This window comes from Pteronotus mesoamericanus, unplaced genomic scaffold (assembly GCF_021234165.1).
Source record: "Pteronotus mesoamericanus isolate MK-2021 breed Mesoamerican mustached bat unplaced genomic scaffold, CSHL_Meso_final scaffold_232, whole genome shotgun sequence".
In the NCBI taxonomy this organism is placed as follows: Eukaryota; Metazoa; Chordata; class Mammalia; order Chiroptera; family Mormoopidae; genus Pteronotus; species Pteronotus mesoamericanus.
Window position 1 is genome coordinate 23,771,542 of NW_026555311.1, and position 23,984 is coordinate 23,795,525.

Below are 23,984 nucleotides of genomic sequence, written 5' to 3' on the forward strand. Positions count from 1 at the left end.
CACCGTGTTATACTATCTCTTGGAAATTTTATAGAAATTAGGCAAAACTGTTACTTCCAAAGTTCTTTTCAGACTTTTGTACTGTGATCATACATTTGTTGAATAGAAAAATCAGTGTCTTGAGAATGGGGAAGATGGCGGAGGAGTGAATGGAAGTCATGTGGACCTCCTCCCAAGACCAAACTGGAACTGCAACTAAACACTGGAGAAATCACCTGGAAAACAATGAAACGATAGAGGGAGAGGAGCCTTGGAACTACAGACAGACAGTGGAATCAACTTTCACACATCTGAATGGGCGAAAAGTACAGTAGAGGCTTGAGAGGGTGGGCTGGGTGCCTATGGGCACCAGCACCAGAGGGACATTGAAACAGCCAGTGGGATCCCCCTGAGAAGAACAGGGTCTGAATCATAAACAGGGACCCCTAGACTACAGCAGCTAAAACCAGGAAAACACACAGACAAAACTCAACCCCGAAAAACTTAGGGGCGCTCTCTGCCAGAGACAGGTGGCTGAGGATGCAAAGAGACATATAAAGGGCCAACGCAAAAAGTTGCAGTGGCAGCCGCCCTCCTTGATCTCTGGGTAGAGGTGGCAGCAGAGTGGGCTGGTGCCTGGGAAAAGACTGGTGAGGAAAACTTTGTGAAGAGAACTGAGACAGTGGCCAGCGGAACCCCGGAGATAACTCACCTCCCACTCTGCAGCTACCATCTCGCTCAGGCATAAGTTAATCAATAAACCTGCCTTCTGTATGCTCTGCACACAATTTGCACATGTGTGGGCCGGGGTGCTTAGTGCAGAGTGGCTAGAAGAAATAGAGGATCCCTTGCCAAAGGGAACACAGAGCTGCCTAGAGACCTTTGAGGAGAGGCTGAAGATAGAGGTATTGAGGAAAGAACTGGGGGAGTAACCAGGGAGTCACAGAGCTGCCTCCTTCCCCTTTCCATAGTCTCCATTTTGTGTGGGCAGGCCACACCCCAAAGAGGCAGCAGCAGGAAAAGAAATAATAGCCCTGCCCTCAGGACAGTCTGGCCAGGACAGGAGTTGCATGCTGGCCTTGGTGCTGAGTGCAAAGCTGCCTGCAGAGATAGTAGACCCCCGGCTAAAGGGGACACTGAGATGCCTAGAGACTCTTGAGGAGAGACTGGAGGCAGAGGTGTTGATGAGAGAACTAAGGGAGTAGCTGGGGGGATCCCAATGCTGACATCTTCCCCATTCCATGGTCTCCATCTTGCTCAGGAGGACTACTCCCCTGAGTGACAGCAACCTATAAGGACACGATAGTCCTGCCATCAGGAGGCACTTCTCTGCCCTGTGGCGCCTAAGTCTGACAGATGAGGACAGAGTGACCAGATTGACAATTGCAGGAGACAGACACAGACAGTAGATTCCTGGAAGGCTCAAACAAACGGCCCAAGGTCAGACAGGGTCAACAACTGACATCATGAGAGGCAGGCCCAGAAAGAAAAGAAAAGAAAAATAAATAAATTTAAAAAACCCGCCTACTACCATAGAAGTTTAATCCACAAAGTCAGGAAATCTAAATGGATCAATTGAAGCAGAAGCAAAAAAAAGAAAAAAAAAAAGAAAAAAAAGGACTCTCACAATAATGAGAAGAAAAAGAAGTTCCTCCCCAATGAGGGGAAAGGAGGAATCCCCACAGAGAGAGCTAAATGAAATAGAGGCAAGTGAATTATCAGATATTGAATTCAAAACAATGGCTCTAAAGAAGCTTAATGAGCTCAGCCAGCTCACATATAACTATAAGAAACTGCAGGGAAACTATCAGGAACTTGGGGCAAACTATATCAACCTGGAAAAGGACATAGAAACTATCAAGAAGACACAAGAGGAAATGAAGAATACCATTTCTGAATTGAAGAACACAGTAGAAGGAATCAAAAACAGGCTAGATGAAGCAGAGGACTGAATCAGCAAGTGGGAGGACAAGGTAGAAAAAAGCTCCCAGAAAGAACAAGAAATGGAAAAAAAGACTCAAAAAAATGAAGAGGCATTTAGGGAAATGCAGGACAACCTGAAATATAATGATATCCTCATAATAAGGATGCCAGAAGGAGAAGAAGAGGAGCAAGGGATAGAGAACCTGTTTGAAAAAGAAATGATGGAAAACTTCCCTAATTGGAGGAGAGAAAAGGTCTCACAAGTCCAGGAAGCACAGAGGGCCCTACTAAAGAGGAACACAATGAGGCCCACTCCAAGACACATCATCACTAAAATGGCAAATATCAAAGACAGAGAATCCTAAAGGCAGCAAGGGAGAAACAGGTAGTAACATACAAGGGAGCCCTGACAGGGCTAGCAGCTCACTTCTCAAGAGAAACACTACAAGCCAGAAGGGAATGGCAAGACATATTCCAAGTCATGAAAAGCAAAGGCCTGCAACCAAGGCTGCTCTACCCAGCAAGGCTCTCAAGTAAAATGGAAGGCGAAATGAGGAGTTTCCCAGACAAAAGAAGGCTAAAAGAATACACCTCCACCAAACCAGCTCTATAAGATATGCTACAGGGACTGGTTTAAGAAGATGAAGAAAAACAGTGAGAAAGAGAAGAACACAGGTACAAATGGAAAAAATGAATAAGTTTCTTTCAATAATAACTCTCAATGTAAATGGACTAAATGACCCAATCAAAAGACACAGGATAGCTGAATGGATATGAAAACATGACCCACACATATGCTGCCTACAAGAGACCCACCTCAGAACAAAGGACCTACACAGATTGAAAGTAAAGGGATGGAAAAATATATTCCAAGCCAATGGGCAAGAAAAGAAAGCAGGGATAGCAATACTTATGTCAGACAAAATAGACTTCAAAACAAAGGCCGTAACAAGAGAGCCAGAGGGACACTTCATAATACTTAAGGAAGAATCCATCAAGAAGATATAAACCTTGTAAACTTATATGAACCCAACATAGGAAGGAAATATATAACCCAAGTATATAAGGAAAATCTTGGAGGACTGCAGAAAAGATATAGACAGAAACTCACTGATAGTAGGGGGTTTTAACACCCCACTGTAAAATATGGACAGATCTTCCAATCAAAACATCAACAAGGATATTGTGGAACTGAATGATGCATTAAATCAAATGGATTTAACTGACATATATAGAAACTTACGTTCCAAAGAGTCAAAATACACACTCTTTTCAATTGAGCATGGAACTTTTTCAAAGATCAACCACGTGCTAGGATACAAAGCAAGACTTAACAAATTCAGGAAAATTGAAATAATACCAAGCATTTTCTCGGATCACAAGGGCTTGAAACTGGAAACCAACCTCAAAGAGAAACCTCAAAAACTTGCAAACTCATGGAGACTGAACAGTACACTATTAAACAATGAATGGGTCAATAATGAGAACAAAGAAGAAATCAAAGAGTTTCTGGAAACAAATGAAAATGAACAGACAACAGTCCAAAACCTATGGGACACAGCAAAGGCAGCCCTGAGAGGGAAGTTCATAGCAATACAGGCCTACCTAAAAAAAAATAGAAACATTTCAAATAAAAGACCTAACACTACAACTTCAAGAACTAGAGAAACAACAAATAAATCCCAGAGCAAGTAGGAGGAAGGAAATAATCAAGATCAGAGCAGAACTGAATGAACTAGAGACAAAAAGAACAATTCAAAGGATCAACAAATCCAGGAGCTGGTTCTTTGAAAAGATAAATAAAATCGACAAGCCTTTAAGCAGACTCATCAAGAAAAAAAAGGGAGAGGGCCCAAATAAATAATATCAGAAATGAGAGAGGAGAAATAACAACTGATACCACAGAAATACAGAAGATTGTAAGAAATTGCTATGAACAATTATATGCCAAGAAATTTGAAAACCTCAATGAAATGAACAAATTTCTAGAAAGGTATAATCTTCCAACACTGAATGAAGAAGAAGCAGAAAGCCTGAACAGACCGATAACAGCTGGGGAAATTGAAGCGGTAATCAAGAAACTCCTGGCACACAAAAGCCCTGGGCTGGACGGCTTCACAGGAGAATTTTAGAAAACATTTAAGAAAGAGGTAACCCCTGTCCTTCTCAGACTACTCCAAAAAATCCAAGAGGAGGGAAGACTCCCAGACTCCTTCTATGAGGCCAGCATCACCCTCCTCCCAAAACCAGATAAAGACACTGTAAAGAAAGAAAACTACAGGCCCATTTCGCTGATGAACATAGACACCAAAATCTTCAACAAAATATTGGCAAACCACATCCTGCAATACATTAAAAAGATTATCCACCATGATCAAGTGGGATTCATCCCAGGAATGCAGGGATGGTTCAATATACGCAAATCAATAAACGTAATACATCACATAAACAAAAGGAAGGACAAAAACCACATGATCATCTCGATAGATGCAGAAAAAGCATTTGATAAGGTACAGCACCCATTTATGATCAAAACGCTCAGCAAAATGGGAATAAATGGGGCATTCCTTAGTGTAAAAAAGGCCATGTATGAAAAGCCTACAGCCAAATCGTACTCAACGGGCAAAATCGAAAAGCTTTCCCACTAAGATCGGGAACAAGACAAGGATGTCTGCTTTCACCACTTCTATTCAACATAGTATTGGAAGTCCTAGCCGCAGTGGTCAGACAAGAAAAAGAAATAAAAGGCATCCAAGCTGGAAAAGAGGAAGTAAAACTATTATTGTTTGCCGATGACGTGATAGTGTACATAGAAAACCCTGTAGACTCCACCAAAAAACTACTCAACCTAATAAGTGAATTTGGCAAAACAGCGGGATACAAAGTCCATATTCAGAAATCAAAGGCATTTTTGTACACCAACAATGAAATAGAAGAAGAAGAAATCAGAAAAAAAATACCACTTGCTATAGCAACAAGGAAAATAAAGTACCTAGGAATAAATTTAACCAAGGAAGGAAAGACCTGTACGCAGAAAACTATACAACACTGAAGAAAGAAATTAAGGAAGACACACATAAATGGAAGCATATACCGTGCTCATGGATTGGAAGAATTAATATCATCAGAATGTCCATACTACCCAAAGCAATTTATAGATTCAACGCAATCCCTATTAAAATACCAATGACGTATTTCACAGAAATAGAACAGACATTTCAAAAACTTATATGGAACCATAAATGACCCCGAAGAGCCGCAGCAATTTTGAGAAAGAAAAACAAAGTAGGAAGGATCACAATACTGGACATCATACTATTTTCCAAAGCCACTGTAATCAAAACAATCTGGTACTGGCACAAGAACAGACCCATAGACCAGTGGAACAGAATGGAAAGCCCAGAAATAAGCCCATGTCTATATGGGCAACTAATATTGACAAAGGGGGCAGAAACATAAAGTGGAGTAAAAATAGCCTCTTCAACAAATGTTGTTGGGAGAACTGGACGGCTACATGCATAAAATTGAAATCTGATCCTCAGCTGACACCATACACAAAAATAAACTCAAGATGGATAAAAGTCTTAAATATAAGTCGCAACACCATAAAAGTCCTAGAGGAGAATGGTGGTAGGAAACTCTCAGATGTCTCATGCAGCAAGTTTTTTCACCGATATGTCTCCTAAAGCAACGGACGTAAAGGAAAGAATAAACAAGTGGGACCTCATCAAAATAAGAAGCTTCTGCACAGCTAAAGAAAACATCAGCAAAATGAAAAGGGAGCCAACCGTATGGGAAAATATATTTGCTAATGATACATCAGATAGAGGTTTGATCTCCAAGATATATAAAGAACTTACTCGACTCCACTCCAAGAAGACAAACGATCCAATCAAAAAATGGGCAAAGGACCTGGGCAGACGCTTCTCCAAGGAAGAGATACAGAGGGCCCAGAGACATGTGAAAGGATGCTCAGCATCATTAGGTATCAGAGAAATGCTGATCAAAACCACAATGAGATACAACCTCACACCGGTCAGAATGGCCATCATAAACAGATGAACAGAACAACAGGTGCTGGTGAGGCTGTAGTGAAAAGGAACCCTAGTACACTGTTGGTGGGAATGCAGACTGTTGCAGCCACTGTGGAAAACAGTTTGGAATTTCCTCAAAAAGCTAAATGGAACAGCCTTTTGACCCAGTGATTCCACTGCTGGGATTATACTCTAAAAATGCCAAAATGCTAATTCAAAAGAACCTATGCACCCCAATGCTCATAGTAGCCAAGTGTTGGAAGCAACCTAAATGCCCATCAGTAGATGAGTGGATAAAAACACTAAGATACATTTACACAATGGAATACTACGCAGAAGAAAGAGAAAAAGAACTACTACCCTTCACGACAGCATGGATGGAACTAGAGAACCTTATGCTAAGGGAAATAAGCCAGGGGGCAAAAGACAAATACCATATGATATCACCTATAAGCAGAACCTAACCAACAAAACAAAGATGCAAGGAAAATAAGATCAGTAACACTGAAAGAAAAAAGAAACCAACAGAGACAAGAGGGAAGGAAGGAAGGGTGGGCAGGGAAGGGTCAAGTCAAGGAACATATAGAAAGGACTCATGGACAAAGCCAAAGTGGGGAAGGATTGAGGGAGAGAGAGGGGGGAGGGGGGCAGGGGAAAGTGGTCGGGGGAAGGCAGACACAAATGTATTTGAAAAAAGAAAGAAAGAAAGAAGGAAGGAAGGAAAGAAAGAAGGAAAGAAGGAAGGAAGGAAGGAAGGAAAGGAAGGAAAGAAAGAAGGAAAGAAGGAAGGAAGGAAGGAAGGAAAGGAAGGAAAGAAAGAAGGAAAGAAAGTAAGAAAAAGAAAGGAAGAAGGAAGGAAGGAAGGAAGGAAGGAAGGAAGGAAGGAAGGAAGGAAGGAAGGAAGGAAGGGAGAGGGATGGATGTCTTGGCAAAGGTACTATAGGAGTTCAGAACAAGTCACTCTCAGATGTGCCTCAGTGATATGTGGATTATTTAGTGGTAAAGGCCACTAGGATCCTTCCCCCAACTGTATCTAGAAGAATTTCATTAGGACCTGGACAGACGATAAGAGCAATTACTAGAAATGACCTTGCACCTATCTTCTATATAGCAGGACAAACTAATAATAACTACTGAACAAGTGCCCTTCCTACAATTACCTTCTGAAGCCCCAAAATGCCTCACCTCATCCCTAGCTCTAAATACTCTATGTTCCACTTCTGTGTCTGAACCTTCTGATGCATGTGGGAGTCTCTGACTCTGTCATGTATGTGGGATTCCCATGCATATGAATGCATTAAATTTGGTTATTTTCTCTTGTAAATTTTTTCATGTCTATTTGATTATAGACCAGTGAAAAGTACCTTCAGGGTAGAAGAAAGTTTGTTCCTTCCCCACAGTACTAAAAGAAAGACTAGGTTTTCTTTGTTTTTAGTAAAATAGATCATTGAAAACCCATTTCCCAAAACTGAAAAATCCTTATACACAAATGTGTTCATCACACCAAAGAGCAAAATGCTGGAACAAGCTTAATTTCTAACAGTTGGGAAATAATTAAGAAAATTACAGCATGTTTTTTCAATGCACTATGATGCAGGATCAAATAATTATAAGTAAAAGTAATCATAAAACAGCATGAAGAATGCATATGATATTGTGTTAGGTAAAAAATCAGGATTTGAAATTTCATGTATAATGTATATTGCTCTGCTTACAATTTAAATATATATATATATATATATATATATATGAAAAAAGACTTGAATGAAGTTATTGGAAATTAAAATATTTTATTAAGGTGGCAAAACAATGGTTGATATTTTCTTCTCTTAATGTTTCAAGTTTTCTGTAATGAGCTAGATAGAACATGAGAATTTTTGAAACACAGTTGTGAGATTCAGATATGCTAGCTACTCTCTGTTTCTTTAAAAGGTTAGTTCACAAAAATATCAGTCTTCTCAATGGACTTTTTTTTTTTGTTTAAAGTTCCAGATTTTTGACGTCCATTTTAATTTTTTAGACATTACTAGAAAAAGTATGTCAAATATCTCAGTACAAGCATAGAAATCTCATTCAAAGGTTGCTTGATTACCTGATGAATAAGTATGTTCTAATTCAAACAAAATGTGAATTTGAGGAATTGTTTTCATGCACAGCTTAGTTTACTTTCTATGACCTGGAACAGTGTCTAGTTGGAGATGCAATGTGTCAGCCTTAAATGAGAAGTATTACAGGTAAGTAATATCTCAATGGAACTTTCACAAAAATCAGGGGTAAATTGAGCTCTTAACACATGATCAAACAATATTATTGATCAATATTTTCACTTGATGTTAGCCAAAAGGCTAAGACGCAATCACTAATAAACATTTTCAAACATGCTGGGCAATAATCAGGAAGAATGAGAAACATGGAAAGTACGTGACTCTGCTTTACAAGCTTAAAGTGAAAAAGTCTTATGTCTCCAGTGAAAACCAAGCCAAAGGTACATTGATTTTCTGTGATTTTCTTAGAGAAAGTATGGGAAAAGAGACTTTTCCATTTATTTAATAACTATATGTCAAGTACCTACTCTGCAAAAAGAATACCGTTTGGGAAAGAAGGTAAGACACAATAATAATACCTAGTAAAGAGGGCTCGGATAAGGGTAAGCATGGGCGACCATAAGTGATCCTCTTAACCTGGAATACAAGGAAGTGTGGAAGTTAGGGAAGTTTCCCAGGAAAAATGACCTCTAGAATATTCTCAATTACATTGGTTGAGCACTCATCTTATGCACAGAAGTACATAAATACTGTACTGACCGAGGAATTTAAATCACACCCATGCACAAGGCCTCCCTGAAATAAAGAAGGCTGAATAAGCCTGGGCCGCAATTGTGAAATCATATTTGCTTATTTAGTATTGGCCTGGAGAGCAAGGGAAAGCCCAAGACTCAAAGTTATTCACTCACAGTGTCCAGTGGTAGAGGGCAACATGAAAGATATGTCAGGATTCCTGTTGTAAGCTAAAGAAAGTCAACTAAACTGTTTAAAATAGAAAGGGGGTTGGTTGGCTTAATACCTGGAATCTCAAGGAGTGAACTTCAGGCAAATTGTGAGCTAGGCACTTAAATGATGTCCTCAGGACATTGTCTTTCCCACTCAGCTCTAGACTCTCATTCTCGGGGAACTATGAAGTGCTTCAGGCTACAAGATTCCAGTTTAGCAACACCAACAGAAAGAGCTTACTATAGTGCTAGGAGTAGTACCCTGCCCATTCCTACCCTCTCTCACTCCTATCTCAGTTTGGTATATATGCACACCTCTGAAAAAGTAATTGTGGCCAGGATTGTTACTCTTCCAATGCCGACCTGGATAACATTCCCGCTTCTGGAGCCGGGAAGTAGCTTTAACTTCCTCTGAACTATGTAATATAATACTGACAGGGGACAGTTTCCACAGGAAAACAAGGAAATTGAGGTGATTTTAGCAGAAGAAGAACTAAATATTAGCCATGCAAAACAAACAAAGAGTTGTCTAATATCCAGAGATTAAGAAAAAACACATTCATATTTCTGGTATACAGTGATCTGTGTTGCTCAATTCAAGGTATACTGAGTATCGAGAACTAGGTGCTGCAAAAGATAGTAAGATAAACAAGACACAGTACCTGCAGTTTAAGTAGCAATTATCTAGATTAGAACTTTGCCCTCAAACATTAGTATGCATCATATCTTGCAGGATCTTAAATGCAGACCCTTTTCAGGTTTATTAAATGAATTTTTGGCCCTGCGGTCTGAGAATTGTCATTGTTTTAAGGCAGGTGATGCTAATATAGATGATCCCTGAATAATACTTTAAGAACCATGTCTAGAAGGTGTTAATGTGTAAACACACACACACACACACACACACACACAATGTTAATGCAAGGGAAATGAGGAAATCCTTGAGTTTCAAGTTGTGTGCAAAGAGTTTAGAGTAATCAGGGCTTAGTCTCAGCTGTGAGAGATTCGTGAAAATCTGGTGGCCATGGAGAGTTATACAGGGTCCAGCACAAATAACACCCCTTTTTATTACAAAATCTTTTATTACAAAATCATAAGCATGTAATTCTGTAACATAACAATATCACACTCAAGCACATCATATGACATTTCAGGTAAAATGTCCAAATTAAAACTATAAATTATTAAACCCTTGTTATTACCCTACCAACACATCCAAGCAGGTGTTACTTCTGCTGGACCCTGTCTTCAGGCTCTTAATAGGCAGATGAAAGAATAAAGCGTTCTAAGTGAGGGAAACAGTGTGCGACAGAGGACAGACCTCTAAGGCTCCCAGGAGTCCTTTTTTGGGAACAGTCTGAATAGGATAAGATTTGCATTCTTGGCAATAAGACTACAAAAGCAACTTAATGCTACTGAACTATACACATAAAATGGTTAAATGATGAATTTTGTTATGTACATTTTATCACAATTTTAAAAAGGTAGTTAAGACCAATTAATGGAGGGATTCTATCTATACTGTAAAAACCTGGTTTGAGTCAGGAAGCCTTGATAGTTGGAATCTCACTTAATACATGACAAATGATCCAAGACAGTGATTTTAACAGTGTGCCACAAGAATTTTTAGAACATGCAATTCCTGACTATTTAGTCAGGGGTACTGACCTCTTTTGCCTTAGATAGTAAACAACAACAACAAAAAAAAATGGCAAAGCCAACACAACAATAGTTGTCCAGTGTGACTGAATCAAAATTACACCTACTTTTTTTTTGTCCAATTGGCAAAAAATAATAGTTTTTGGTATGCCACAGAATTTTAGTAATTAGTTTATGTGTGCCATGTGCCATGAGATGAAAAAGGTTGAAAAATCTCTGATCTAAGACACTGTCTTTATCAGCAGGGACAATATGCAAACATTTGCTCCCTGCTTTGGCACAGTCTTCAAAAAAGACCACAGGGCCCTGTTGCCGGGCCAGGAGTCTGGAAGCTCCCTGGGTTGGCAGCTGTAAACCTTCTGGCAGAGGTCCAGGGGACGGGCAGTTACTGGCTAACTCAGGGGAGCAGCTGCTTTACCAGCTGAAATGGAAGTAGTTCAATATTTTCAGGACTATATCAGTGTAAAAGGCTGTCAACAACATTTATGGGTGTTTTAAGCATTGTGTTCCATATAGCACAGATTTATCTGCAGGAAAACTATAAATAGCCCTGGATGATGTGGCTCAGTGAATTGAGTGCTGGCCTGTGAACCAAAGGGTCACTGGCTCAATTCCCAGTCAGGGCACATGCCTGGGTTGCAGGCCAGGCCCCCAGTATGGGGCTCATAAGAGGCAACCACACGTTGATGTTTCTCTCCCTCTCTTTTGCCCTTCCTTCCCCTCTCTAAAAATTAAATAAATAAAATCTTTTTTAAAAAGATTTTAAAAAGAAATATAAATAAAGAAAATAGATTTGTCTTTTCCTATCTTACAGAAATTTATCTCCTCCTCTAAAATTTCACTTTTCCTCCTCTCCAACCTTCCTACCTGCCAACAACCACCATACATGTGCCTCTAGGCATTCAGTTCCCGTGAGTATATACAGATTCCTTTCAACACCATAGCCTGAATGTGCTCCAGCTTCTTCCCTGTGTTTCCAAACTAGTCCACCAGCTACTCCTTTACACATGTACCCAAGCTTTTCCTTTTTAACCACTTGCTTGACAATCCACTGAACAACCCGACCTTATAAATTGAGATGAAGGTTTGCAGTTTTAATGAAGACATATGAGGCACCTTCTGCCCCGAGTGGTAAGCAAATCCCTGTGGTTGTAACATCCAGGAAAACGGTCGTTGGGTAGGAGTAATTTTTCAGAATGGAGTCATGTCTGACATCACTCACCCTTCAAATCACAGTATGATGATTTCCACTAACAGATGATATTTTGGTACAGCCACACCTCACATAACTTTGCCCAAAGGAAGAAGGATGATTAAGTAAAATAACATTCACCAAGAATCCCCAAATTCCAATGACTGCAACTTCAGTTTGTTAACATTATCTTGACTATGTCAGTATGTGTCCTGCCTCTAACCCATTTTACTTCCCACAATCTTTCCTGGAGAGGCAACGATACAATGGAATTAAAAAAGTAAAGTAACTAAATGAAATCGTTACACGTCAATAGTCTGTCTGGAACACTGGGGAGTCTCCCCCATTGGCCAAGATGGCGGCAGGGGGAGGTTCTTACACTGAGCATGTGGAAAGTTAGAAATATAAATGGATAGGGACTGAGCGCAAAAAGCTAGCAAGATAATTGAATAGAGAAAAAAGCCCTCCCTCTTCTCCTTTTAGTGCCAGATTGGGGGTGGAACCAGAGTAAGGCAGGCACAGAGGCCTGTCATACTAGCCTGGGGAAAGAAGGGATTTGTCAGGAAGTAGACCCACCTGAAGTGCATGAAAGTATAGGAAGCTGACTGGTCATTTTGAGAAAGCACTTGGTTTGTCCCATACCCCAGCTAATATAATTCCAACAAGCTAATATAATCCCAGGGGAACAAAGAAGCTTGGGGGCTTGGGACTCATTCTTGCTTGTGACCTGAACTCACCTAGTGTGCTCACCTGTTCTCTCCATGGGTCATGTAGCTACTAAGGCCATGTGGCCCCTGGCCTCCAGGAGGGAGCCTCTCTCTTGCCTACCTGCTGATGCATTCCCAGGTATGTTCTCATGATGTCCCAGGATTACGTGACCTTGTGAACCTAGTCACGGCCCATGACCATGAGGGCTCCACATGCAGACTCCTGTAGGGAACCTGAAATGAACAATGGCCAGAAACAAGCTAAGCTACCTGGGCAAGGACTCAGACTGCTTAGCAGCCTCCTGCAGGCTCCAAAGGACTATACTCTAAATTGGAGCAGGAACTCTGGACACTGGCTTCTGTCCTGGTCATGCTGAGGACAGTCAGACTTTTTCAATGGCGGAAAAAGAAGATGGGCTTTGAGATGGAGTCTGCCATTCTCCCAGATCACGCAGTACCTGAATAAAACCTTTCTTTTGCGCCAGTATTTGCTTCACGAGTTGGGTTTTTGTGGCAACAGGCAGCCAAACCTCCATTTTTTGTTCACTTACAAAATGAGGTATCTTGAATTGGATCCTGAAACAGGAAAAGGATTAGTGGAAAAACTAGTAAAATCCACACAGAGTCTGTAGTTAATAGTATTATACGAGTGTTAATTTCTTAGCTTTGAGAAATACACCACATGTACATAAGATACTAACATTAGGGAGGGTTGGGCAAAGTGTATATAGGAAGTCACTGTACTATCTTTGCAACTTTTCTGTAAATCTAAAATTATCCCTAAATAAAAAGTTTATTTTGGAGAAAGGTCAAGAAAGAAGAACATCTAGTCCATAATAAGCCTCAAATTAGGGAATGCCTGCATTCCAACTATACCACTGAACCCCTTGATGTAAAATCTTCCTCCAGCTAATGCAAAGCAAAGGAAACTGGCGTTCCAGTGTTTTAGCACCATTTCACCATCTGTAAATTGTTTCAAAACATTGCACAAAAAAAGCCGTCCGAAAAACCATTGAGGCTCATTTGGTGTAGACCTAGTACCTCTTTTATGAAGCAGCATTTGAGGAGACTCCAGTGTCCACGAAAAGCCCAAGGAAAAGGTCAAGACTAAGAACAACGATGATATTCATATGAAGGTGGTGGGCAGGATGGTTCTATGGTACAGTCTAAGATTAAGAGGCATGCACCATTTAGTAAACTAATGCAAGCCTATTAAGAACAGCAGGGTTTGTCTATGATGCAGGTCAGAGTCCTATTTGACGGCCATCCCACCAATGAAAGAGACATATTTGTACATTTGGAAATGAAGGATGATGTGTTCCAGTAGCAGACAGGAGGTGTCTACTGAAAGGTGACCCTGCTACTTTACCCTCTTCCTCCAGACCAAGAAAACATTCTCAGGTACAACACTGCAATTTGATGCCACCGCGTCCTGACTGCTACTGCACAGTTTTTTCTATTCTTTAATTTGTCCCTTTCCCCATTCCTTTATTGTGCATAAAGTAACTGATGGATGTGCATGAGCATTTGTACTTTTTAAAAGTAAATGGCCAATGATATGTTTTGATCGACATTAAGTGGGGATGGGATGGGAGAAAACATTGGTTCTGTGAGAATACCCCCTTTCTCCACAGTGGCATGCTCATTCAGCTCTATTTTTATATTCCAGTAAGTTATTTTACTTTCATTGTTTAATTTTTAAAAACCATAAAAATCCTTGCCGAACTGTTTTGGTTGGGGAATATAATGTCTTTCATTTATCATTATAAAACCAAGGACAATTTTATAACTTCTTTGTTTATAGCTGCTACATGTAGAACAATCTGTCTCTAAGTAGAGATAAATTACTCTAAAAACAATGACTCCCAGACAGTTTTCCCTTCAAGTCAAACATCTTGTTTAAATTAAACTTCTTGTTTAAAAAAAATGAAAAACCATTAGAAAAAACACTAAAACATTTTAGAAAAATATGTTCATTTGATTTAGATTACAGATATGAGAGGGAATGAGTAATCCCAAGAATTGCTTTACTTTTGGAAAAACTTGTGGATTTAATCAAACTGTTGCTTAAGTGACCTTGGGAAATGGGACCAGGGAAAGGAGGGGCAACATATTTTTGCTTCTAGATTCTTTGTTATTGAGTGACTATAAAAATATTTTTACATTGAGAATGGATTACTTTTATAATTTTTTAAACAATTTTTTAAAGTAAGAGGTTATGCACCATGTAGAAGAAATAACTATGTTTTAAATGTAACACCAGAAACAATTATGACTATAAAATAATAGAAATGCAGTAATAAAAAAGAAATAAAAGGAGGGAAGTTTGGAAGAAAATGCATCTAAAATGTTTATGGTACTTATATATAATAAATATTAAGATGAACTTTTTTCATTTCTGTATTTTATGTTGTCAGTAGCCACCATGCATTTTTTCATAATTAGAAAAAAATTTAAATAAAATTACAACATTTTCATACATGTATTTATCAAGCTTTAGTACATATATTATGACACATGTTCCTATGTGGATCTTTACTCATGAGCAAATGAAAAATTTCAGAATATGGATTGTAAACTACTTCAGAAAAAAAGCCTATAAAAAAATAGGCTTCACAATCTCAGCCATTGATGTATAATTGGTTTAGTTTCGTTTTCAAAGTTATTTAGAAAAAAATATTTAGCTGAGTACAGGGCTGCTTTCGAAAATACCAAAAATAATGATCGGAGAGCTGCTGTTTGTCTATTCTTGTGTAGTGTCTGAAGCCAACGATTTGATAAGTATTGTTAAAAGAAGAACTTCAGGCCTCTGACTTGCTCTCCCTGTGTTTTCTTTTCTCATCTCCACTTGACTATCCTTGAGTCACCGCACAAAAAACATCCCAAATCAAATCCAATATCTTAGCTCTTTCACGTTCCCAGACTTCTTCTCTTCACATCTTCCCTGGAATTAAAAACAGGGTTTGATTTTCTCCAGAATAAACAGGTCTGGAAAGGATTCACTTCCCCCAGGGGGGTTGCTAGGCTGGGAGGATTACACATTCCAAACTAAGTGGAACAACAGCCAGGCAGAAGAAAGATGCTCTCAAAAAGAGCAGGAGAGCAGCTATAGCCCAGTAGAGCAGAGGAGAAAGAGATTAGCAGCCACAGTGAGTGTAAACTTTGCGGGGAGGGAGGGAGATGTTTAAAAGGGATTTGTAGGAAAGTTGCCCTGTACTGTGCTGTGTCACCCAACCCCACCCCCAGCACAGCACTCCCCCCTTATTCCCAAATGCTCCAACAGGCCAGTGGGCAGACAGACAGCCTGGGTTTGAGATCTGACTCATCCACTGGCTGGATGGCTTTAGGTAAGTCAGTGTACCTTTTTGTTCATCAATTTCCTCATCTGTAAAATGCTGGTATGGTCATGCCTACTTTAGGGGAGCTGTGAGGATTAATTGAATTAACCCTGTTTCATAATTGAAAGAAACAATGCCTATGTTGTAAGGGCTATACAGCTCTCTATGTGTTAGTTAACTGTTGTCTTTCTGGGCCTTCATAGTCCCAATGATGTTGCTTTGATGTAACCTGAGCAGGTTGTTGCTCAAAAGAATCTTGTAGAATTTGAACTTTTTGATTGTTATCACTATCCACCCTGTCACCCAATTCCTCCTTTCTCCTAGTCTAAAGCAGTTGCTAAGTTCTGCTGTTTCATCTTCCTAAATATCTTTCAAATCCATTCTTTCTTCTTCTATGTTTTAGTTATTCATTGACTTTCATGTTTAGATGGCTGCAATAGCTACCAACTGGTTCTTCCTTTCCTTAGGATCTTCTAGCCATGAGAGTCTTCAAAATCATACCAGAATCTCTAAAATACAGAATGTATACACTAATCTTCAGCTTAAACCCCTTGAGTATGGTCCACAGTCCCTCTGTTTCCAGCTCAATCTCTTACCCTTAAATCTTTCTATTTCCCACCCATCTACATGATCATGGCCAGCACCACACCTTACACTGGCATGACTCCAGGCTTTGCCACGTGGTCTCGCCTTTCTCTGGATTGATCTTCTTATTATTCTTTAACTAATGAGTTGCTATTTAGCTTTAAAGACACTAATAAAAAATGTTCTCCTCTGTGAAGTCTTTCTCAGCAACCCCAAGCGAAGTTAGTCGTTGCCTCCTCTCAGTTTCCATTTTACTTGGTACATAACCCCGCCTTTACACTTAACAAGTTGTGCTGTAATTATATGTTTAAGGGCCCGACTTTCTCAGAGTAGAAACTGTAATCTACTCAATGACAGAGACTGCCTAATTTTCTGTTTGCCTGGGACTACGCCCACATGCCTGGCACATCAAAGAGATTTAATAGCAGTGTGATGAGTGAATGAAGTAATAAATTAATGAATTCATATAATACCTCAGGTGACATCTATATTGGTAGGAAAGTAATAAGTACAGTAAAGGAGAGGCAAATGGGACACAGGTTCCACTACTATAGCTGTGTGACTTTGGGCACATTTCTTACACCCTTTGTGCCAGGGGCTTCTCCCTCAAGGTCTCTCTTGCTGGGCAGTGGTATTGGGAGTTCCCCACAGCAATGCTGGCTGCTTGGTGTGTGGGCCTGCAGCAGGCTGGGGGTGAAGGAAAGGAAGGAGCAGGGAACAGGAGGTCTTGGGTTGAAAGATGAGGGGGTGTGGGGCCTGGAAATCTGACGGTATATTCCACTCAGACGAAGGCTTTGACCACCTTCCTTTTCTTCCTCATGTTCCAACATGGATGTGTCTGCTTCCCTTTTATTTCCATCTTATGTTCTGATCAGAATCTGTCTCCTCTGTAACCCATGGGAAGACAGAGAGAATAAAGTCTCGCAGCTTTGCCGGTCCTTGAAACATGCAGTCCGAGGCGGACTTTTAAATAGGTGCAGGTTGGGAGTAACCATCCTGTGAATTTGCCTTAGCGACTGGGTTAACCAGATATTTTCTAGGTATCCAAGGTGTTCTGTCTGAAGGATCTGGTATTGATTCCCATTAAGCTCCCCTGCATGGAACAGAAATCCCAATATGCTTGTTGCTTAAATGGGAGAGATGGTCATTTCTCTCATGCATCAGAGATGCCTGGCGATGGGCAGTGCTGGTGTGGAGGCTCCGCAGTCATCAGAGAGCCAGGCCCTTTCTATCTTTCTGCCCCAGCACGAGCACATGGATACCAATGGCAAAATCATCTGGTGTCTAAGTTGGAGGGAACACCCATTGGCAGCTTTGCCTGGGCTCTCATTCTAGGAGCCAGAGCTGGTGCTTTGGACCCACAGGGTGGAACGTGATGCATAAACAGCTATATGGCTGGGACATCCTACTCTCTCTAGAAATATTTCCCTCCTCTTTCTCTAAACTCTTCAAGGCTGCCCACTGAAGACCAGTCTGAACCACCAGACAAGCTGAGAGGTCATTGAGTATTGGGTGTGGGCCATAGAAGGGAGGAGGAAGAAAGGAGTCGAAATTCTCAGTAGCAGCAGGGATAACGCAAAGTCGCCAAACAGCAGAACAGTTTTTCTGGGGACAGTTTTGATGTAAGATCTGTACATACTTCTGGTATTTGCCTGTTTAGCATTATATTTGTTAGAAAACTGGGGTCCTACTCTCCCAGCACCTGGATATGTTCAACTCAGAGGTTTCATTATGTAAGCAGGGCTGATAAATCACTGGCCATTGGTGAATATCTTCATCTCCAGCTGAGTCCCCTCCCACGAGGTCAGGAGGTGCAGCCGAAAATTCCAATCCTCTGATCATGCTTGGGCCTTCCTGGAGGCCAACCCCTATCATAAAGGATCTAGGGGCCCACCAAGGGTTTCTTATGAAAATAAAACATGTTTCTTCTCTTACTCAGAAAATCTCAGAGGATTTAGGAGCTGTGTACCAGGAACCAAAGGCAAAGACCAAGTTAACACAGGGTGGGGCAAAAGCAGGTTTAGACTTGTGAGTACACAAAATACAGAGTTTATTCTTATATTTTTATTTATTAATTATTATATTATTTTCCATATAAACAACTGTAACCCTTCTTTTGCTCCGTCTTTTATTTATCACATCCATCTTGAACAAATGAGAACGCATGGCCAATCTTTTTCTTTTAATTTCTTTACGTTCATGACCAGTTTTGCTTGATCTATACCTCTGCTCACTTTTCTCCCACCCCCATCAGACGACATGGAAGCAATCCAAGTTATGTTTTCATTCATAGTATTTCAATATTTATTTTCAGACAATAAGAACTATTTAACAAAACAACAATTCTATTACCACACATTTTAAAAAGTCAAAAATAACCCAAAAGATTTGTGCACTGAAACTGTGGGACTGCTTCCACATATTGCTAGCTTGTGCTTTTGGAAGATGAAGACCAGCCTGCTGGCAAAAGTTTTCATTAGGAAGGAAAACAAAACAGAACTTACCCGTTCTGCAGCCGTGGCCAACCACACTGAAATCAGGTGAATTTACTTTCTGTCTGTCTTTGAGTGGCTAATGTAGAACATTTTATTCCAGAAGGAGGCTTGGTTTCCCATCGACCCATGGGAAGGCAGATCACATAGCGCTGCATTTACTGTACATAAGGATCATGATAGAGCAGGGTTTGCCGCCAGGGAGACTTCCACCTTCTTTCTTAGCTCACTGATTAAACTGGGAGCTCAGGAGAGGACAAGCCCAGAGTCTTTTTGCTTGTTCAGAAGTTAATATGACCAGGGAATTTAGAGCTGGGATGTACCTATTGTGGGGATTCAGAGCAAGCCACTCCAAGATGTACCGCAGTAGTATGTAGATTACTTTGAACTAAAGGCATTTTTAGCTTCAACTCAAGAGAAACTTCTGGCCCTCCCTTTAACAACCTAGAAGAACTTGAATTAGGGATCTTGCCTGTAATAAGAAATTATTGAATAACTTCTTTTGACCTATCTATAGGGCAGGGCAAACTTCTGTTTACTAAATGTGTATTTTTCTGAACATCCTGCAATGACTCTTTGAACCCCCCAAGAAACCTTACCTCATCCCTAGCTCAGAACATCTCACATACCCATATTTCCTTTCTATCTCTGAACCTCTCCTGCAAGTGGGGTCGCTGACTCTCATGTGTATGAGGTTCCCATACATATGTATGTATTAAATCTGGTTATTTCTTCTTGTTAATTCGTTTCATGCCTATTTGGTTATTTGGCCAGACAGAAGAATCTTGAGCGTAAAGTTCATTTTCCTCCCACACTTTGAATTCATTTCCTCCTTTTCTCCTTCATTTTTCAGAACATTAAATGCAGACTCTAAGAGGTAAAGACACTTGCCCAAGACCATAAAATTGGTAACTACAGTCTGTGATTATAGGTCAAATTTCCAGCACCCCAGGCAAGCTCTAATTCCACATCTTCACACCATTTGCAATCATAACTCCTAAAGAGGCAATAAATCTAGAGATTCTATCATAGATTTGCCAATTTGAAGCAAAGCTTTGCAAAATTAGAGGTATTTCTTCTGCACTACTTGTAGGGAAGACCCTAAGGCTGCAAGGTGTTGGGAACCGTCCTGCCTAGTTTCAGCGACTGTAGCTTCACTGACAGGCGAGAGGACCCCAAGGCTGGAGCTAATCAAGGAGGCCTTGGGAAAATAGGCCACTGAGGAGACAAAACCTGTCCTCCTGACACGTCACCCTGCTTGGCCCCGGAGGATGGCTGGTTAGTCAATGACGGCTCAGACCCCTCAATGGCAGGGGCAACCTAAGACAGACACAGTTGCATGGGGGCCATCAGTTAAGGACTTGGGGGACACAGAAAAGGGGCAAAAGACCCTCACCCCTCGGCTTTGTCATGGCCAGAGTCCTCATTCTATCTGAAAGAAGTTTCCTTATCTCTTGGCTGCTCTGCCTGGTCCCTTGACCAGGTCAGTGAAACAATACTAAAGGCAGGTACAGCCATGAACTGGATCAGGCAATTCCAGGGGACAATTAGGCCTGGAAAAGGCATGCATTCAATCCTATGAAACTTACTTTGCTAAGAATGCCCTGGAGTTAATGAGTACCGGTGTTGGGGACCACTTTGAGAGGTTTTGGGAACTGTACCCTTGCAAAAGAATACATTGTATCCACTGAGGCTTACACTGCCCTAATAAGGAAAAACTAGGTGTTTTACTTCACAGCAAGGAGACAATTTATGAGCCCTGAAAACTATGCCTTAATGAGCACCTGGTGCCAACTTGCCTGACAGACCTTGATTTAAGACAAACCTCTGTATTTCTTCAATTTATTATCTATAGCCTTTTTTTTTATAGCATAATATTCTTCAGTTCCATCCATGTTGTTGCAAAAGGTAGGAGCTCCTTCTTTCTTTTTTCTTTCTAATGCAGATTGATTTTATTTATTTATTTTTTTAACGTCAAGATCCATCATGATAAAATATTAAAAAATTTAAATCCATTATAAAGTCTGAGCAATCATGACACCTGCACAGAAATAATCAAGTAGATCAATGAAATGAAATGAGCATTCTAGGATCAAATGCATATATCTTTATAACAATGTAATGTATGATTCAATTGATATTTCAAATCAATAGAGGAAATAAGGCTTTTTCAACATATAAGGTGCATGGATCATTGTTACTTGAAGTAAAACAAATATATAGCCTTATTTCACACATTATACAACAAATATTCAGGCGAGTTAAAAATCAATATGTAAAATCTAAGGAGTTTTAGGAGAAAATACAAAATAATATTTTTCTTACCCTGAAATAACACATTCAAACCCAGAAGCTGTAAAGTAAAATACTGACAGTATAAATATTTGCAACACATCTATAAAAGGGTTAGTAGTTTTGTTTGTTTGTTTGTTTGTTTTTTTAGGGAAAAAATTCTACAAACATTCAAAAAATGGCTGAAGAATAACAAAGTCATTTAAAGCTTAAAAAAAAAGAAATAGTAAAGAAATATACAAAAACAGGTTTAGTTTCAACAAGTAATAAGGTAAAAATTAAAATAACACATCGTTGTCACAATCAGATTAATAAGTATTAAAAATATTGGTAATATCAAGTATCGCTGACCATGAAATGAACTGGGTATTCAGACTCTTTCTTCATCTTCTTAAAGCAGTCTCTTTAGCATATTTTGCAGTGCTGGTTTGGTGGAGGTGTATCCTTTTAGCCTTCTTTTGTCTGGGAAACTCCTCATTTCGCCTTCCATTTTACTTGAGAGCCTTGCTGGGTAGAGCAGCCTTGGTTGCAGGCCTTTGCTTTTTATGACTTGGAATATGTCTTGCCATTCCCTTCTGGCTTGTAGTGTTTCTCTTGAGAAGTCAGCTGCTAGCTATATAGGGGTTCCCTTATATGTTACTACCTGTTTCTTCCTTGCTGCTTTAGGATTCTGTTTGTCTTTGATATTTGCCATTTTAGTGATGATGTGTCTTGGAGTGGGTCTCATTGGGTTCTTCTTGAATGGGACCCTCTGTGCTTCCTGGACTTGTGTGACTTTTTCTCTCCTCCAATTAGGGAAGTTTTCCATCATTACTTTTTCAAACAGGTTATCTATCCCTTATTCCATTTCTTTTCCTTCCAGTATCCCTATTATATGGATATTATTACATTCCAGGTTGTCCTGCATTTCCCTCAATGCCTCTTTATTCTTTTTGAGTCTTTTTTCCATTTCTTGCTCTCTCTGGGAGCTTTTTTTCTTCCTTTTCCTCCAGCTCACTGATTCAATCCTCTGTTTCATTTAGCCTGCTTTTGATTCCTTCTACTGTGTTCTTCAATTCAGAAATGGTATTCTTCATTTTCTCTTGTCTCTTATTGATACTTTCCATGTCATTTTTTCATGCTGATACAGTTTGCAGTAAGTTCCTCGTAGTTTCCCTGTAGTATTTTCTAATTCTCTCTGAGAATTCATTGAGCTCATTGAGCTTCCTTAGAACCATTGTTTGGAACTCAATATCTGATAGTTTACTTGCCTTTATTTCATTTAGTTCTCTTTCTGGGGATTCCTCCTTTCCCTTCAAGTGGGAGGTATTTCTTTGTCTTCCCATTATTTGTGAGACTCTTCTTTGTTGCTTCTGCTTCTTAAATTGATCTGTCTTGATTTCCTGACCTTGCGTTGTGAACTTCTGTGGTAGGAGACCACTGCTTTTTATTTTTATCTTTTCTTTCTGGATCTGCCTCTCACGATGTCAGATGTTGACCCTGTCTGACCTTAGGTAGTCTGTTCCAGACTTCCAGGAATCTACTGTATTATCTATAGCCTTTTGATGTAGGTTGATAGGCTCTGTATGCATGCTGTATACCCCTGAGCATATCATTTGTAATAAAAGCCACTTCTAGGAAAGGGCTTGAGGCATTCTCCACTACAGGGAGTTGCCAACTCCTTCTCCTGACAGGTAAATTGTTTCTGGTACAGTTTATTTCCCTATCTGTGGCAACCTGGAGTGGCTCTGTGGGACAGAGCCCCTCCCCCCTTGGTAGGGAAGATTGGCTCTAGGCAATACAGTGAAGTAGGTAAAGAGTGAATCCTGTGGTCTCCTACTTGCCTCTTCTGAGAGGCTGTGTAATATAGTGGTGGATGAGAATATGACACTCGGGACACCCAGCCATTTAGAAACTTTGACCTTGGGCCAGTTTCCTAATCTTCTTATGCCAAATTTTGTCCTGTAGAGATGGAGATGCTATTATTTCTCAAATCATGCTTTGGGGAGGATTAAATAACTAATTTGTGAAGTATCTAGAGTTGTTTTTGGTTTTTGACAATCTTATAAATGTTAGGAATTTTTCTTAGTTCCTGTCATTTTCTGGAACCCTACGTTGTTCTGGGCTTTCTTGTCTCTGACATTGTCTCCTGCTCACAAAATATGTCTTATTTCTCATCTCCTCTATTAAAACTCTCTGTTCTTATTTGTTCAATAATGGCTGTTTATTAATTCAAGTGATATTTATTTAATGCTTATATATGGAGAGAGAGTACCTTTCCATGTCAATATAGATAGATTAATAGACAATAGCTATGTGTGTATGTGGGAGAAGGGAGTATGTGGGAGATCTCTGTATCTCCCACTTACTTTTGTGGTACAACAAACTCTGTTCTAAAAAATAGTCTATTTAAAAAAAATATTTAAAGTTGATTCAACAGTATGATTTAATAATTTAAAAATACATGTTTGCAGAATTGAATCTAGGATTGTACTGTTAGATTATATTTGCAATATATTTTCATATTTACTGTACTCAATTAAAAATGATCTAAATATGAACATTTAATACATAATTTTAGGTAATAGCTGACCACCTCAAATACTTTTAAGAAATAGACTACTTTTTAGAGCAGTTTTAAGGTTCTGAGCAAAATTGAGTGGAAAGTACAGATAATCCTCACCAACACATGCCCTGCACACACACACACATGCATGCATAGTCTTTTGCATTATCAACATTCCCACCAGAGTGGTACATTTGTTACAGCCAATGAATTTAAATGGACACATCATTGTTGCTCAAAGTCCATAGT

At 39.8% G+C, this 23,984-nt stretch overlaps 1 pseudogene; it reads left to right on the plus strand.

Moving 5' to 3' along the window:
• Positions 1 to 13,831, plus strand: part of LOC129085263 (small ubiquitin-related modifier 2-like) — a 40,741-nt pseudogene extending 26,910 nt beyond the window's left edge.
• Positions 13,832 to 23,984: the final 10,153 nt, after the last annotated feature.